Consider the following 18,303-nt stretch of genomic DNA (forward strand, 5'->3'; position numbering starts at 1 on the left):
ATGACTAGAGGCAATCCAGGTGACTTACAACCCTTTGATCCTGAAATAGATAGAACATTTCATAGATTATTTAGGCATAGTGTGCATCTTGATTACCCTGAACATTTTATGCCTTTTGAGCATCCTGAGCATTCTGTTATTGGTGAGTCTGAGCATTATGTGGTTGGTAATTTGAACATCCTGATTTTGAGCATTCTAATTCTAAACATTCTGAAATTATGGCTCAACCTCCACCTCTTGAAAGGACTCTAAGGTAAATGGTTGCACCTAATTTCACGTATGAAAGCTTGTGCATTCAATACCCTGATGAGGATGTCCCATATGTTCTTAAAACTGGACTAATCCACTTGTTGCCCAAGTTTCATGGTCTTGCAGGTGAAGACCCTCATAAACATCTGAAAGAATTCCATATTTTCTGCTCCACCATGAAACCTCCAGATGTCCAAGAAGATCACATCTTTTTGAAGGCCTTTCCTCGTTCTTTGGAGGGAGTGGCAAAAGATTGGATATACTACCTTGCCCCAAGGTCCATTACGAGTTGGGATGACCTAAAGAGAGTGTTCTTAGAGAAATTTTTCCCTGCATCAAGGACCACTGCCATCAGGAAGGATATTTCTGGCATCAAGCAACTCAATGGAGAAAGCCTATATGAATACTGGGAAAGATTCAAAAAATTATGCACCAGTTGCCCTCACCACCAGATCTCTGAGCAACTTCTTCTCCAATATTTTTATGAAGGACTTAGTAACATGGAGAAAAGTATGATTGATGCTGCCAGTGGTGGAGCCCTTGGAGACATGACCCCTGCTGAAGCCAGGAATTTAATTGAGAAGATGGCTTCAAATTCCCAACAATTTAGTGCCAGAAATGATGTTATTGTCATTAGAGGAATGCATGAGATAGCCAGGAATTCATCTTCATCAGCTGAAACTAAGAAGCTTGAAGGTAAACTAGATGCCTTGGTTAACCTGGTAACCCAACTGGCCTTGAATCAGAAATTTGTACCTATCGTAAGATTCTGTGGTTTATGCTCCTCTACCGACCACCATACAAACCTTTGCCCTTCTATGCAGCAATCTGGAGCAATTGAGCAGCCTGAAGCTTATGCTGCAAAAATTTACAATAGACCTCCTCAACCTTAGCAGCAAAATCAACCACAGCAGAACAATTATGACCTCTCTAGTAACAGATACAATCCCGGATGGAGGAATCACCCTAATCTCAGATGGTCTAGCCCTCAACAACAACAACAACAACAACCTGCTCCTTCCTTCCAAAATGCTGCTGGTCCAAACAGGTCATACGTTCCTCCTCCAATGCAACAACATCAACAACAATAGCAACAATAGCCACAGAGACAACAATCAACTGAGGCCCCTTCTCAACCTTCCTTAGAGCAGTTAGTGAGGCAAATGGCAATACAAAATATGCAGTTTCAACAAGAGACAAGAGCCTTCATTCAGAGTTTGACAAATCAGATGGGGCAGATGACCACTCAGTTGAACCATGCTCAATCCCAAAACTCTAACAAGCTGCCTTCTCAAGTTGTGCAGAATCCGAGAAACGTGAGTGCCATCACTTTGAGGTTGGTAAGCAAACTGAAGTGCCTATCCCAATAGCATAACCTACATCTGAAAGAGAGAAGAAGATAGATGCACAAAAGAGACAGCCTCCTGACCATGCAAGACCTTCTTCTAGCAATTCTGATGTACGACAGCCTCTTATTCCTCTTCCATTTCCACCTAGAGCAATTCCTTACAAGAAGATGGAAGAGGTAGATAAGGAGATCTTAGAGACTTTTAAGAAGGTAGAAGTGAATATACCTCTGCTGGATGCCCTCAAACAGATTCCAAGATATGCCAAGTTTTTAAAAGAGTTGTGCACCCATAAGAGGATGCTTAAGGGAAATGAAAGAATTAGCATGGGTAGAAATGTGTCCACATTGATAGGTAAATTTGTTCCTTACATTCCTCAGAAATGTAAAGACCCAGGTACTTTCTGTGTACCTTGCATAATTGGGAACAACAATTTTAAGAATGCCATGCTAGACTTAGGAGCATCAGTGAGTGTCATGCCTCTGTCTATTTTCAATTCTTTATCTCTTGGACCTTTGCAATCCACAGATGTGGTAATTCATTTGGAAAATAGAAGTGTTGCTTGCCCTACAGGTTTCATAGAGGATGTACTGGTGAGGGTTGGTGAACTTATTTTCCCTGTTGATTTTTATGTTCTAGATGTGGAAGAGGGATTCTCCCATGGTTCAGTTCCAATTATTTTAGGCAGACCATTTATGAAAATAGTCCGAACCAAAATAGATGTTTATGCAGGCACATTATCGATGGAATTTGGTGATATTGTTGTTCATTTTAACATTCTTGATGCCATGAAACATCCATCTGATGATCATTCTGTTTTTCGTGCTGAGATACTTGATCAACTTGTTGATGAATATACGTTTGATTTTCATTCTATGCATGGTAACAAACATCCATTTGAGTCTGATATACATAATTGTCATCTTTCATGCATTGAATCTAAGGTTGAATTGGATCCTGAATCTGATCTTTGTGCTGACAGTAATGTTGAATTTGACCCTCGTTCTGATTTGTTGGGTGTTGTACCTTTTGATGTTTATTTTGTAGAATCAGAAAGCACTAACCCTGTTGCAGGAAATACACATGCTTCTTATTTGCTTTATGAGATGCAGGCTGAAGAACCTTCCTTTTCTCCTACTGTTCAGCCATCACCCACACCAGAGCTGAAGCCCTTACCAAAAAACCTCAAGTATGCTTATTTAGAAGACAACGAAAAATTTTCAGTAATCATCTCTACTTCCCTTACTGCTGAGCAAGAGGATAAGTCGCTGCTAGTGCTCAAGAAACACAAGAAAGCCATTGGATGGACTTTAGTATACATTCCTGGTATTAGCCCCTCTACCTGCATGCATAGAATACTTTTAGAGGATGGAGTTTAGCCAGTGAGGCAACCACAGCGGCGACTTAACCCCATCATTCTAGACGTGGTAAAAAAGGAAGTGACCAAGCTCATACAAGCCGGAATCATTTACCCCATTTCTGACAGCCAGTTCCAGTGGGTGAGTCCAGTCCAAGTGGTTCCTAAGAAGACAGGCCTCATAGTAATAAAAAATGAGAGGGATGAGCTTATCCCCACAAGAGTGCAGAACAGCTGGAGAGTCTGCATTGACTATAGGAGGCTGAACCAGGCAACTAGGAAAGTTCATTTTCCCCTGCCATTCATTGATCAAATGCTTGAGCGCTTGGCAGGTAAGTCCCATTATTGCTTCCTTGATGGTTTTTCTGGGTATTTGCAAATTCATATTGCTCCTGAGGATCAAGAAAAGACCACATTCACCTGTCCCTTTGGTGCTTTTGCCTATAGGAGGATGCCCTTTGGCCTATGTAACGCCCCTGGTACTTTCCAGCGGTGTATGCTTAGTATTTTCAGTGATTTTCTAGAGAGTTGCATAGAGGTGTTTATGGATGATTTTACCGTTTATGGATCCTCTTTTGATGCATGTTTGAATAGTTTGGATAGAGTTCTTAACAGATGCATTGAAACTAACCTTGTGCTGAATTTTGAAAATGTCACTTCATGGTAGAATAAGGTATAGTTTTAGGGCATATCATTTCAAATAAAGGCATAGAGGTAGACCTTGCAAAAATAATTGTTATTTCACAATTGCCTTACCCCTCTCGCGTGCGAAAGGTTCGTTCTTCTCTTGGTCATGCAGGGTTTTATAGACGTTTTATCAGGGATTTTAGCAAGGTGGCCCTTCCACTTTCCAATCTACTGCAAAAGAAGGTGGAGTTTGATTTTGATGACAGGTGCAAAGAGGCCTTTGATCGCCTCAAGCGTGCGTTGACTACCACCCCTATCATTCAGGCACCTGATTGGACAGCCCCGTTTATGCTGATGTGTGATGCGTCCAATTATGCATTGGGGGCTGTCCTTGCCCAAAAGATTGACAAGCTACCTCGGCTAATTTACTACGCTTCCAAAACTTTGGATGCTGCCCAAGAAAGTTACACTACCATAGAAAAGGAGCTATTATCGATAGTTTTTGTTCTTGAAAAATTTCGTTCATATTTGCTTGGTTCTCATGTTATTGTTTATACTGACCATGCAGCTCTGAAGTACTTGTTGAAAAAGGCTGAATCAAAGCCTCGATTGATCAGGTGGATGCTTTGGCTCCAAGAGTTTAATTTAGAGATCCGTGATCGGAGTGGTGCACAGAACTTAGTAGTTGACCACCTGAGTAGGATTGAGCATGCGCCAGAGGACTCACCCATTCGGGATGACTTCCCGGATGACCATTTGTACATTCTGTATAATATTTTTGATTCCTTCCCCACTCCTTGGTTTGCTAATATTGAGAATTATTTGGTTGCTTTTGTTTTCCCTCCTTCAGCATCTAAAGCTCAAACTAATAAAATTAAAAGTGATGCTAAGCATTATATTTGGGATGACCCCTATTTGTGGAAGATGTGCAGTGACCAAGTTATTAGGAGATGCATTCGAGACCATGAGATTGACTCGGTCCTGAATTTTTGTCATTCTTCCGCACCAAGCGACCATCTTGGTATACAGAGGATAGCTCGCAGGGTGCTTGACTGTGGTTTCTATTGGCCCACCATTTTCAAGGATGCATGGAGAATTTGTGTACTTGTGAGCCTTGTCAGAGAGTAGGTGGTTCACTTTCTTGGAAACAACAAATGCCTCAATAATCTATGTTGTTCTGTGAGGTGTTTGATGTATAGGGTATAGATTTTATGGGACCTTTCCCTGTCTCTTTTGGTTTGTTTATATTCTCCTTGCTGTTGATTATGTTTCAAAATGGGTGGAAGCCAAAGCCACCAGAACTAATGATGCTAAGGTTGTTGTGGATTTTGTTAGATCTAATCTGTTTTGCAGGTTTGGAATCGCTAAAGCCATCATTAGTGATCAAGGCACCCACTTTTGCAACAAATCAATGTATGTCTTGCTCAAAAAGTATGGGGTCGTTCATAGAATTTCCACACCTTACCACCCTCAAACCAATGGGCAGGCTGAGATTTCAAACAGGGAGATAAAAAGGATCTTGGAGAAGATAGTGCAGCCTCACAGAAACGATTGGAGCACCCGGCTGGATGATGCTCTTTGGGCGCATAGGACTGCCTACAAGGCACCCATAAGGATGTCCCCTTATTGGGTTGTCTTTGGCAAGGCGTGTCATCTTCTCATAGAGATAGAGCACAAAGCCTATTGGGCTGTGAAGACATGCAACTTCTCTTTTGATCAGGCTGGAGAGGAAAGAAAATTGCAACTAAGTGAGCTAGATGAGACCCGTTTAGAAGCCTATGAGAATTCCAAGTTCTACAAGGAAAAGACCAAGAAGTTCCATGACAGCATGATAGCTAAGAAAGACTTTGTGGTTGGACAGAATGTTTTATTGTATAACTCTAGGCTTGGACTCATGAGTGGTAAGTTGAGGTCAAAGTGGATGGGTCCTTTTGTTGTAACTAACGTTTTTCCTTACGGTACAGTTGAGATCAAAAGTGAATCCACAGATAAGAGCTTCAAGGTCAATGGACACCGGCTAAAACCATTCCTCACAAATCCTTCTTTAGTGGATGTCGTGGTAGAAGAGACCTCCTTACTCCACCCGACTTCTCTCCCTCCATGACTTAGGGAGTTTTCTTTTTATGTCTCCTTCTTTACTCTTGATGCACTTGTCCAATTTTATTGATTGATCTTATTGCTTTGAATCTTGTGATAGTGCCACATTGAGGACAATGTGTTGTTTAAGTGTGGGGGGGAGATTGTTCTTTGTTTGGGTTTTTCTAGGTTGATTTTGTTATTTTGGTTTTATGTTTTGTGTACAACATTGCATGTTTCTCTTTGAATTTTGGGTTCTGTATAGGTAATGGGTAATTGTTTTTGAAATAGGAGTTTCTTCGCATTTTGTGAATTGAAATCCTTGTCTTCTCTACATGTCAAGTTAGTTATGAACAGTCGAATTGAAAGTGATAAATTTACCATTGGTGAGATTTTGAGCCATCATTTTTTATTTTATTTGGTGTGCTTTGCCCCATTTATTGCTTGCACAACAGCCTTGGCTTGACTCTTGTTGATACTTCTTGGTTCACATGCATGTTGGGAAATGATTTAGGCATTTTATTCTTATAAGCCTCTAGCCAAATGAGCCTACCTTGAATTAATTCCTTTGATAACCCTTTTGAGCCTATGTTTCCTTTCCTTGTTTTGAAGCTCACTACAAGCCTTAAGTGAAAAACCATGATATCACCTTACCCTTAAGGAATTTTGGAGCTTTGGAATTGTTTTGGGAATAAGTATAGGGGGGTATGTTTCATTGGAAGATAGGATTTTTGGCCAGGCTTAATGTTTTATTTTGGCCATGCTTGATGTATATATATATTGCCTAATTCTTGATTTAATCTTCAAAAAGTCAAAATACTTTCAATTGCTGAAATTTCGTTACTGTTAAAAAAAAAAGTAATAATATTAAAAAAAATTAAAAAAAAGAGAGAAAGAAGAAGTGAAGTTGAATAAATGAGGTCTTGTTTTGAGGACTTGATTTAGTTTGAAGCCTTGGCTGATTTTGTTGATATTAGAGGTTTTGGGTTTACTACTTTTGCTTAATTTCCTCTTATTCCCCATCGCTCCTCTATTCATTTGGGGTTTTAGCTACTTATCCCATATTTCCCTCTACCTTGTCCTTGGCCCCATTACAACTTTTAAAGACCTTTTGATCCTCATGTGCATGTGTTTGTCAAGTTTGTTTGTCAATTTTAGAATTTTGCCAAGTCTATGTGGTGTTTGTTTTCATGGGTGCTTTGAGAGTAAACAATAGCCTAGACACTTGAGAGATAGAGTGCATATCTTGTGAGGCTATGTCACTTATATTTGAGCTGATTGACTACCTGACCATGTTTGAGATGCTTGGATGATTTTCAAGACTATCTTGATTCTTTAACTTGTTACATATTGGATATTACCCATTCCTTTCATTCCCTGTGACTCAGTGAGAAATATGTAATTGCTTTGGAGTTTGTTTATCTCTCTTTAATGTCTCTGGATTTGTTCTTTGCTCTGTTTTTAATTTTTCCCAGGAGTGCAAAAAGCTAAGTATGGGGGAATTTGATGTGTCATTATTTTTTCCTATTTCTTAACCCTTTTTGTCACCAATTTAATTACTGATTTACTCTAATTGTCAAATTTATTATTTAGTTTTATCAATTAGGCCCACTTGACTAATTTGGTGTTTTTAATTTAATTTCAGGATAATTAAGCAATTAAACAATTGGGCTGAGCCAGATTGGACTTGAAGAGTGCAGACAATTTTATTAGATTTCGTCTAATTTCATTGCGTTCAGTTTTTATTTCGTTTTGGGCCAAAATAATGTAATCAGGTCCAGTGACTTTGAGTGACCTTTAAAAACAGCACAACCTTGAGATTTGTGATTATTCCATTCTTCAGCAGAGAATACCCAAGCTGAGTGTAGGAAGTTTTAGGGTTTTACGTTTTTAGCTTTGTATTAATGTTCACGTGAATTCATTTTCCATTTTTTGCTTTCAATTGCAATTTCGATTCTGTTCCTTCTTCTGCTTTAGCTTCATTTACGCTTTCTACCTTTAGCTTCATTTACGCTTTCTGCCTTTAGCTTCATTTATGTTTTCTGCCTTTAGCTTCATTTACATTTTCTGCTTTTGTTGAACTTATGGAAGGCTAAATTTCTAGTGTTGTTTCCTTCTGATGATGAAGCATAACACTCTTTGAGGTTCTGTTTTTAATGTTGCTCTCCTATCGGTTTTCCCTTCACCAATTAACCCATATTCGTGTTCAATTAATCTATGCACGCTTCGTGTTCGATTAATTGCCTCTGTGCTTAAGTTACGTTCGTGCTTAATGAACAAGGGATTAATTGGATTATGTGTTGCTTAATCACATATTGACAACACTAAGTTGATTTTCGCTTAGTAAATTAAATTAGGGTTGGATTAAGTGGTTAACTGTTAGGGGTGAAATCCTCATAACCTAGGATAAGAGAATGGCTTCTGAATCAAGAGGAAACAACATGTTTTTACTACTGTTAATTTTCTATTCCAGTCAACTTGTTCTTTAATTTACAAATTTAAACAACCCCCCCCCCCCGCCCCAATTGTTACTATTATAACGAAGCATATTATGAACATTTGGTTAGTCATTGCTCATTGGGATACGACCTAGGATCACTTCCTAGTTACTGCATTCTAATGTTTATTTGATTAGGGTACAGCCTCGATCACTCATCATTGTGACCATCTATTCTTTCATGGCCTCCATGTCGGCCTTCATCCGCTCTTGCACCTCATCTAGTTTAGCCATTACTCCAGCTTTAGCATGCGTTCAGTAAGGGTGTTGTAAAGTGCGTTCTTCCCTTTTGATAATAATGAGTAAAGTTTGATTTTCAAGGAAAGAATGCAATGAGCAATGCAACCAATGAAAAGCATGGATGTATGCGAATGATGCACAGTTGAAGTATTGCGAATTTTTACACTGGACATGGGGTTGAATCAATTTATATTTTCAACATGGTCCATGACATCTTTGTCAAAGTGAAACTGGAAGTAACAGGGACATCAACAGTCCTAAATGTGTTTGGTAGTAGACAAAGTAGCAATGTAACTCAATTCATCTTTTGCCCCAATTTTTGCAAGACGGTTACTTCCATACTTCAACTTGACTTTGACGAACCTTTTGAAAGAAATTTTGATCCAAGGAGGGGTTATTATGGCATACTTATGCTATGCATGGCAAATGTAATTATGAGATTGAGATGCCCGAGAAAACATCATTTCCTAGTTAACCATGCATTAGGTACCATGTTCAATCATTTTGTTTTTTAAGAGAAACGGGTTTATGATCCCAACATGGTTGACTCATGGTACCTAACACATGCAACTAAGAATGCAGTGTGAACTTTCATGCTTCCTTTGTTCTTTCTTTGTTTTGTAGAGGAAAATGCAAGGATCATGCATAAGTGAACATGAAAATAAAAGGTGAGCAAAAAACATGTTAGATGCATATGCATGGTGATGAAATGACTTATGCAAAATGCAATGCATGAATATGGTAAGTGACAAATGCATGAACGATATGTCCATTATGATGCCATGAAGAGATGCTTATGTGGTGCATGATATGAATGCATTTACGGACACGAGAGCCTGAAAAATCATCTCTTCTTATTTGCGCATTTGGGGGGCGCAGTGCCCCATGTGTGCAGTTAAGAAGGCGATATGGACCTTCTGGCTTCCTGTGACAAAAGACGAGACCAACATACAACGTGTGCATGATGGCATGATGCAAACATGAGCGCGCAAAAAGTGCGATAAAGGAACGCACAAAGCATGGTAATATCAACAAATAATCATACAACAAAGACATGCATGACATTCAAGTGATATGCATAGCAGTGTAAAAAAAACATGCAATGTGTTCGCTTCGTGCTCCTATTTTAGGAATCTAGATGAGAGGAACTAAAAGGCTTTTAGTGATAACTCCCTAGGTGGTCATATCTCCCTTAATGGTTTCTAGAGATATTATTCCTTTGATATCAACATTGTGGCGGTAGGGACTACCAGCGACAATATATCATCAAAGAGAAAAACTCTAGATGAGGTTTCACTGTTATCAAGCAAGTCAGAAACTTAGCATGACCACAAATTCACCTCCACTTCCTATGTTCCCATGGACCTGGGTATAGGCCCCCTTTTCAACTCACCGTGGGTGCAAAAAGGTGTTGGTCTTTGTGTGCATCAAATGAATAAATATTTATCTCATGCATGCATTAAACACGTTTAAAAGTATCAAAGAGTTATATACAAAAACGTAAGAGAAATAAAGGGAAAGAAACAAAAGAGAAGTCATGGTAAGGAATGCACATAGATTAAAAAGGCCTAACTCTCTTAAAACAGTCCCCAATGGAGTCGCCAACTGTTGCAACCTACCCTTTGGCAGGAAGGCGATGCGGGGCTCATAGGTGCGTCTTCCAAGGGAGGAAGGCATGCAGAGTTGCCACCAACGTTTATTCGTGGAAAACGTCGGAAAAACTGGAACGTGTGGTCTACGAACTTTAATTGTGAAAGGTTCGGGAGTTGTTTTTATGCACGGGGAAGGTATTAGCACTCCATGCATCCATCACAAGGGATGACAACCTTTAATCGAGTGTGCAAGACATGACTTCAAAATTACATATTTTCCCTTCTTTATGTTTTTATGTATTTTCCCTTTTTTATGTTTTTTTAGCTTTTTATGGGTCTTTTGTATTTTTTGTCTTTTTGTGGTCGACAAGGGTGTTTCCCTCCCTCCTATGTATTCCTCAATTGCGATGAGGAAATCAGACCTACATAGTTCTTTCAGAACTAAACGTTGGTTAAGTTGTTTTTATCTTTTTTTCGCAAGATTGATTTTAACCGAACAAAAGTCGTTTAAGGCGTTGGACCATTAAACGATCTTTTGATTCTTTTGAAAGGAGAGAAACATTAAGGTATTGGACCATTAACGATCTCTAGGTTGTGAAAGAAGAGAAACGTTAAGACATTGGACCATTAACGATCTCTTGCTTTTTTGAAAAGGGATGGTCGACAAAAGCGGGACTTTTGCTCCTACATTAACAATCAGACCTACGTAGTTCTTGCAAAAGCGGTAAAGTTATGTGTTGATTTTATGATTTTGAATGGTCCATGTTAACTGATAAAAGCAAAGAGGACTGTATTAAGGCATTGGACCTTAAAACGGTTTTAAGTGACTTCTGCGAACAAAGCTTGGTTTGTGAGTTGATTTTAGCCTTAGTTTCACCTTGGTTATTAGTCAGTTCATTCAAGGAAACTTTCAAAGACAAACATCCGATTGATTTTTATTATTATTTTTCCTTTTTTGATTTAACTGAGGTTACAGTGTGAACAATCGGTTAGATTTTGCTTTATCAGTGATTAAATGACATTAAAAAACAAATGATCGGTTGGAATTCATTTTATTATTTATTAGGCGAGATAACGGCTTAAACGATCGGTTAAAGCTCGTTAAAAAACGAAAGAAAAGGAAACTGAAAGTGACGAGATGAAGATGAAAGCAAGCAAAACAAGAAATGAATTGAAAGCCTCGGATTCGAGCACTTACCGGTTGAAGACTGAAGAAGGGACAAAGAACGGTGAAGAACGACGGAAAATCTTCACGGAATCACCCATGGAAACGTCTCGGAAGCGTTACGGAGGCACCTCGGCTTGAATTTTTTCACCAAAAATAGCTGAAATGCATAGCATAGGGGTTAGGAACCCTTTGAAACAGCCCCCCTCTGCCTATTTATAGAAAAAAGGGGGTGGAGCTTTTTGCCCAGCTCGCCCAGGCGAGCTCTGCTTGCTTAGGCAAGCAGGTGGCTTCCTCAGGAAGCTTCCTGAGGCACCCCCTATTTACTAAGTTCACCCCCATTTTTCATAATTTATGGAAAAGTAACGGAATCCTTACGGAAGCATATCAGACTTGATTTTCTTCTTTTTTTTCTCTTCCTTCTCACCTATCTTAAGTGAAATATGCTTATGTAGGGTTACAGGAATTTTACGAAAGCATTACGAAAGCTCTGAAAGCCATTTTTCAACAAAACAGGGGAGAAGGTTGCCGCTCATCTTGCCCAGGCGAGCTAGGTTGCTTCCTCCTTAAGCAACCCAACTTCCAAAATGTTCTGGAAGGGCCCTTATTTGAAAATTTCTATTTACACCCCATCTTGATAAGTTCACCCCCCCATTTTTGTGTTTTTGGCTGTTTTCATTCCGAAACTTCACGGAACTTTACGGATTCCATAGCGATGGGTGTTAATCCTTCTGAAGCAATCAAAATGGTCCCAAGATGAAATTAGAGTGTAACAGTCTATTTACACACTCACCACTTTGCTAAACACACTCCCATTTTTATGTTTTTTGGACGGTTTCTCCCCAAAACATCCTGGAACTTTACGGATTCCACGGTGATGGGTGTTAAACATTTTGAAGTGGTCAAATGAAGGTCGCATGCCGACAAACAATGGTCCCCGGACGAAATTAGGGTATGACAATATAAAAAATTAAATTACCATCACATTAACTACTATGTCAAATCTCTACCTTTATTGGAGTGCAATAGTAAATACTTTTATTCAAACAAGTGTGAATTCTTTGCTATGTTGGCGTCAAAATTAAGTCACCTATATCATCAGTTATATGGTTTGTAGCCAGTTGTACATACTCATTATTAAGGCTAGAAAATTGTTCAAGATCTTGTTCATGGTATGGTTCATTTTCATATGCACTTTCTTCTACTTCTTCTCCCATGTCATATAAGTCTCTTGGCTTTATGTGCACAACAACACTCCATTTTTTATTGACCATATTATCTTCATAATACACCATGTGTTTGAGATGCTTCAATGTATGGTTCATGTTCCTCATGGTCACCAATGTGAATCAATCTATCAAAATTAACACAATTAAAATTCAAACTTTCATTTTATATCCTCTATCTCGTGTAGTATAAGTCCATTTACATTTGAAAAGAATAACACTTAATCAACCATAATAGTTAATCTCAATGATTTTTTTCAACTTCCCAAAACATGGTAAGTCCGTTTGCCTTAAGTTCCCATCAATGCTACTTGAAACACATGATGTGTTAGAGGTTAAGAAAGCACCATTGTTTTGTGTTCTTAATCCCTCTTCTCGAGCCAAGGTTCAAAATTTGAACCCGTTGATGTTATATGCAGTAAATCTTCTTGCATTGTCTTATGGAGCTTGTGCCAGAAACTTTAGATCAACAGACATTGTATCCATTGTGTGTGGATTCATGCTCTAAAAAAATATTGTGAATGTCAATGTTTAAAACAAATATGATAAATAGGAACCTAACTACTAAATGACCACTCACCCACTTTCAAAACCAATCAACAAACTTTCTATTGACTTTTTACTCTATCTCTATGGTAATTTTCGCATGAGTTAATGTGAAAATTGAGGAAGCTCCTACATGTTTACCAACTGGTGGGAAGATAAAGGACACAAAAGAAGTCTCATTATTATTTGGTTCATCACACACACGTTTAGGTCTATTGAAACTTGTCTTTATATCTTCAATGTACCTATATCAAAAACTAAGAGACTCTTCAGCTAAATAACCCTCAGCTATGGATCCTTCTAGTTGTGCCTTGTTTCACACAAAGGATTTTAAGTGACCTAATTCCAAAAAATAATGATGAATAATTAGATCTAACTAATAGGATATTTATAACATGACATCATAATTTAAAAATACTAAACTTTTACCTCTCAATAGGATACATATATAAATAAAGCACTAGACCACCAAGTTCTGCTTCCTCTATAAGTTGACTAGTTAAGTGAATCATAACTGTGAAGAATGATGTAGGGAATAACATCTTTAAGCGGCAAAGTGTAACCACAATGTGATCATGGCATTTGAAGTTTTGAAAGATTTAACTTTTTCCACAAAGTAGTCTAAAAAATGAACAAAGCTCCACTAAGACTACAACCACATAGTTTGGCAACAAGTTAAGCATTGCTAGTGGTAGCAATTGTTCCATAATAATATGGCAATCATGGTTTTAAAACCCAAAATTTTTGTTGTTTTCCTCATCAGCACATCTAGAAATGTTACTTGAGTAACCATCTAGTATTGTAGCATTCTTAAAAGTTTTGAGAAATTACTCTTTTGTATCACGGGTTAGTGAAAACAAAGCAAGGGGATATCTTCCATTATCATCTAATCAAAGATCACTCCTTATGCTTGTTAATTTTAAATATTTTCAAGCATTAAGATTGTCTTTTAATTTAAAATTCTCATGGAGCAAGGTATACATGACATTGTCACATACTTTTTTTCCAATATGTTTAAAATCTAGAATATGACACAACAAATTAGACTGCCAATATGGAAGTTCAAAGGGTATGCTTCTTTTATTCCATTGCTTGGACTTTTCTTTTGGTCTTTCTATTGTTCCATTCATTATTGCTCATATTCCAAATGTAACACTAATATTTTCCACTTACCCAAAAATGTTAGACCCTGATACTTTTAATAGTGGATTTTGTTTCTCTGTGTTTACATCAAAGTGAACATGAGCCAATCTAAATCTATAATTTTTGCTTAGAAAATGTTGATGACTCATAAAACACCACATTTTACCATTATAAAGCCTACAAGGTTTTGCATCAAAACTACAAGTTAGGCAGGCCAAACCTACATGTGTGTTCCAACCAAAAAACATGCCTAAGCCAGGAAAGTCACTATTTGTCCATATAAGAGTTGCATGCAATCTAAAATTTTGATTCAATGATGAGTCAAATATTTCAATGCCATCATTCCATAGTTCACACAACTCCTCTACAACGGGTCGTAAGTACACATCTATGTTATTTCCAAGAGACTTCTTACCTGGAATGATCATTGATAGAATAAATGAAGTGTACTTCATAAACATCCAAGGAGGAAGATTATATGGACTAAAGAACACTGGCCAAATGCTATAGGTAGCACTCAGGGTACTAGTAGGACTAAAACCATTAGTAGCAAGGCCTAAGAGAATAGTTTGAGGATCTAAAGCAAACTCGGGATGGATTAAATCAAATGTCTTACATGCCTCACCATCTCTTGGATATCTCAACCACCAATCTTTATTGTTTTCCAAAGCATGGCATCTTATATCTAGTGTAATCTTAAAACACGGGAACAATCTTTGCAATCTTGGTTCCAATGGAAAGTAATGTAAAATCTTTGTGGCTATCTTTTTCTTTTTCTTAGGTTTCCACCTAGATGTACCACATGTGTTGTAGGCCTCCAAATGTTTTTCATCTCCTAGATACAACTTACAGTCTTTTGGGCATACATCTATCTTCATATAGTTAAGACCAAGCTTGTTAATGATTTTCTTGTCCTCATAACCAGAAGTAAGAAACTTTGCTTGTTCAAATGCATCTTTCAACAAATCTGGTATCGTATTCATTGCCTTGTCACTTAATCTACACAAAACATTCATATAATATAATTTGATTATAAATTCTAGTTTTCTGTACTTGCTTCCTTCATACAATGTTTGACTTTCTTAATTGATAAGATCATGAAAGCCATTATGGTCATCCCTTGGCCCTTCATTTAAAATTTCATTTGAACCTAATGATTGTGATGCACCTAGGTTAGTGGCTTACTTCCTGCAATGCTCAAATGCATCATTTCCTTTGGATCTTCAGGATGAACATGTTCTTGCAAAACATTTCCCATTTGAGAAAACCCTCATGCTTTCTTTTTACCGTGAAGATCCCATATAACATAGTTTTGGGGAAATGGTTTATAAAGTAATTTATCCTAAACTATGTCTCTACTTTACAATTTCCTAATTCCCCATCTTGGACATGGACATCGAATCATATCACCTATTGCTCCATTCTCAAAAGAAAAATCTAAGAATTTACTTAAACCAATGAAGTAATTGCGCAACCTACCCTTCAGCGGGAGGGAGAAGCAAAAAGAAAGGGCACGTCTTCCAAAAAGGAGAACACACAGGAGTCGCCACCAACGTTTATTTGAGGAAATTGTTAGAAAAACCAAAAACAGGTCTAAGAATTTTGAAAATAAGGGTTCATGAGTTGTTTACTCGCAGGGAAGGTATTAGCACCCCACGTGCCCGTCATAAGGGATGACAACCTCAAATCATGTGTGCAACGTGACTTCAAAAGTTATTTATTTTTCCCCTTTTTATATCTCTTTATTTTTTTTGGGGTCAACAAGGGGGTGCCCTTGCTCCTAAGTATCCTCAAGTGCAATGAGGAATTCAAACCTATATAGTTCTTTAAAGTGAGAAATTTTGTGTGTCAAATTGTTTTTATGCATTTTGAAAGATTTTGTTTTATTGAAAAGAACAAAATGGGTCGTTAAGGTATTGGACCATGAACGATCTCGAGTGACTTTGGTGGAGAGAAATTCAGTTATGCGTTGATTTTATCTTGGTTTTATTGGTTTAACTTTCAATCCATCTAGAGGAAAACTTTCAGTGCTAATGATCGGTTAAAATTACACATTATAAAAGAAAAGAGATTGCCGATGATAGAAGGAGGAGATGAATATGCACAAAACAACAAAAGGGGACCCCTAAGGGTGCATAGATCACATTCAAATCTTAAAAAACAAAACTAACCGATAAGGTAAGTAAAGATAAGGACACTGATTAGGGTCTGACAATTGTCCCTCTTTACTTATCTTTTATTGAAAATGAAAAGGAAAGTAAAGATAAGGACACTAATTTCATTCGAGCAATCTTGCTATCCGACCAGCAACTAGCAAAAGCCAAGGAAGTGAAACCTGTAAAAAGAACAAAGGGATATGGAAGTATCAAAAGTATTAAACAAATGACGTCGTAGTCTCGCATACAACAACTGAAGACATTGAAGTCTTGAAATATAAAAGACTGAAGACATTGAAGTCTCGAAATGTAAAGACTGAAGACATTGAAGTCTTGAAAATGTAAAGACTGAAGACATTGAAGTCTCGAAATGTAAAGACTGAAGACATTGAAGTCTCGAAATGTAAAGACTGAAGACATTGAAGTCTCGAAATGTAAAGACTGAAGACATTGAAGTCTCGAAATGTAAAGACTGCAGACATTGAAGTCTTGAAATGTAAAGACTGAAGACATTGACATCTTGAAATGTAAAGACTAAAGACATTGAAGTCTTGTAAATGTAAAGGTTGAAGACATTGAAGTCTCGAAATGTAAAGACTGAAGACATTGAAGTCTTGAAAATGTAAAGGCTGAAGACATTGAAGTCTTGAAATGTAAAGACTGAAGACATTGAAGTCTCGAAATGTAAAGACTAAAGACATTGGAGTCCTGAAATGTAAAGACTGAAGACATTAAAGTCTTGAAAACTTTCACTAAAGTACAAACATGCATGGTAAAGAAACAAACCCCCAAACCAATCAGAACAACACACATTTTTCTCAAAAATAATGTGATGAAAGAGGAATGAAAGCATATAGATAGAATTTTATCATAACCAATAATGAGATTTAAGACATTTGCATTTCGCTTCTAAAGGAGCATTAGAAGAAACACTGGATCGAACCAAATAGAGGAAAACCGCACAACGGTGCATAAAGCTTCACACAGGCAAGTGTTTCATCTTAATTCCCAATCACAGATATGTCATATATTGATTTTGCAAGTCATTTCCCATCAAATCAAGGATAATGTGCATAATCATCATGGATCAATAGGACTTTTTAAGATCGGACTTGTAGGGAATTTTGGCTTTGGTTGCTCTGGCCTTTCCTTTCTCTTTTTTTTTTTGTGTGAGTAAGACACCAAACATAAAGATTTGGTTAGTAGCTTAAACGGGCGATCACTTCCTATCCCCTCATGTCTTGACCAAGTTACATTTCTTCCTTTCCTTTTCACTCTTTTCAACAACTTTGTACAAGGTTCAGGCATTGTTTGTTCCAAAGAGCTTGTTTTGCTTCTTTATTTTCCTTTTGCTCTTTTCCATTTTGATTGATTTTATTTTTTTCTTTTCTTTTTCCTTTCTTTCTTTGTGTTGTTTTCCTTTCTTTTCCTCTTTTTTTTTATGAAGATTTAACTTCCTTCAAACATCCATGACTAAACAAAAGATGATAGAAATCTCCCTTGGAAGACACCCTTACTCTCTTATCCTAGGGTAAGGTAGGAAACTTCCATCTTAGGTCATGGTTCTGGTAAAAACCAAATGTCTGGCTCAAAAGGCTTGCAAATGGCAGAAAATAACATATATTGGGATAGTTGTTTGGCCAATGGCATAGAAAGAAGGAATGTCCAGATCACTTCCATGAATCATATGTTATGACAATTAGAAATTCATGCAAAATCAATCGTATAACGTATCCATGCGGACACTCAATATAAAATTTCACAATCACTAAGGCTTAGGGTCTATTTTCACATTTAGATCAACCCAATGTTTTAACAATTGTACTCTTATCAGGTCCATGTAAAACATCCTAGTCCATTTGGTATTCGAAGAGTCCTTCATTATTTTGACCCTCAAAATACACATTTTTCCAAAAACCCTTTTTGTTGTGTTTTGATCTGCAAAATTCCAAAGAAATCTGGTGATTGTTTCTTAAAAAAAAACATGTTATTTTTTAGGAAAAGTTTGAAACCTAGACAAAGTTGTAATTCGAGACTACACTATCAAAAATCAAAGGGCTCACAAAAATAAAAATGAAACCAC

The 18,303-nt window shown here is 37.4% G+C and overlaps 1 non-coding gene across 1 annotated transcript; it reads right to left on the minus strand.

Annotated features, from left to right (window-relative positions):
• Positions 1-596: 596 nt before the first annotated feature.
• Positions 597-703, minus strand: LOC112998633 (small nucleolar RNA R71). The gene has a single exon (XR_003263727.1). It is a non-coding gene; the product is annotated as a small nucleolar RNA R71 (small nucleolar RNA).
• Between the last annotated feature and the right edge of the window lie 17,600 nt (positions 704-18,303).

This window comes from Glycine max, chromosome 12, assembly GCF_000004515.6.
Source record: "Glycine max cultivar Williams 82 chromosome 12, Glycine_max_v4.0, whole genome shotgun sequence".
Taxonomy (NCBI): domain Eukaryota; kingdom Viridiplantae; phylum Streptophyta; class Magnoliopsida; order Fabales; family Fabaceae; genus Glycine; species Glycine max.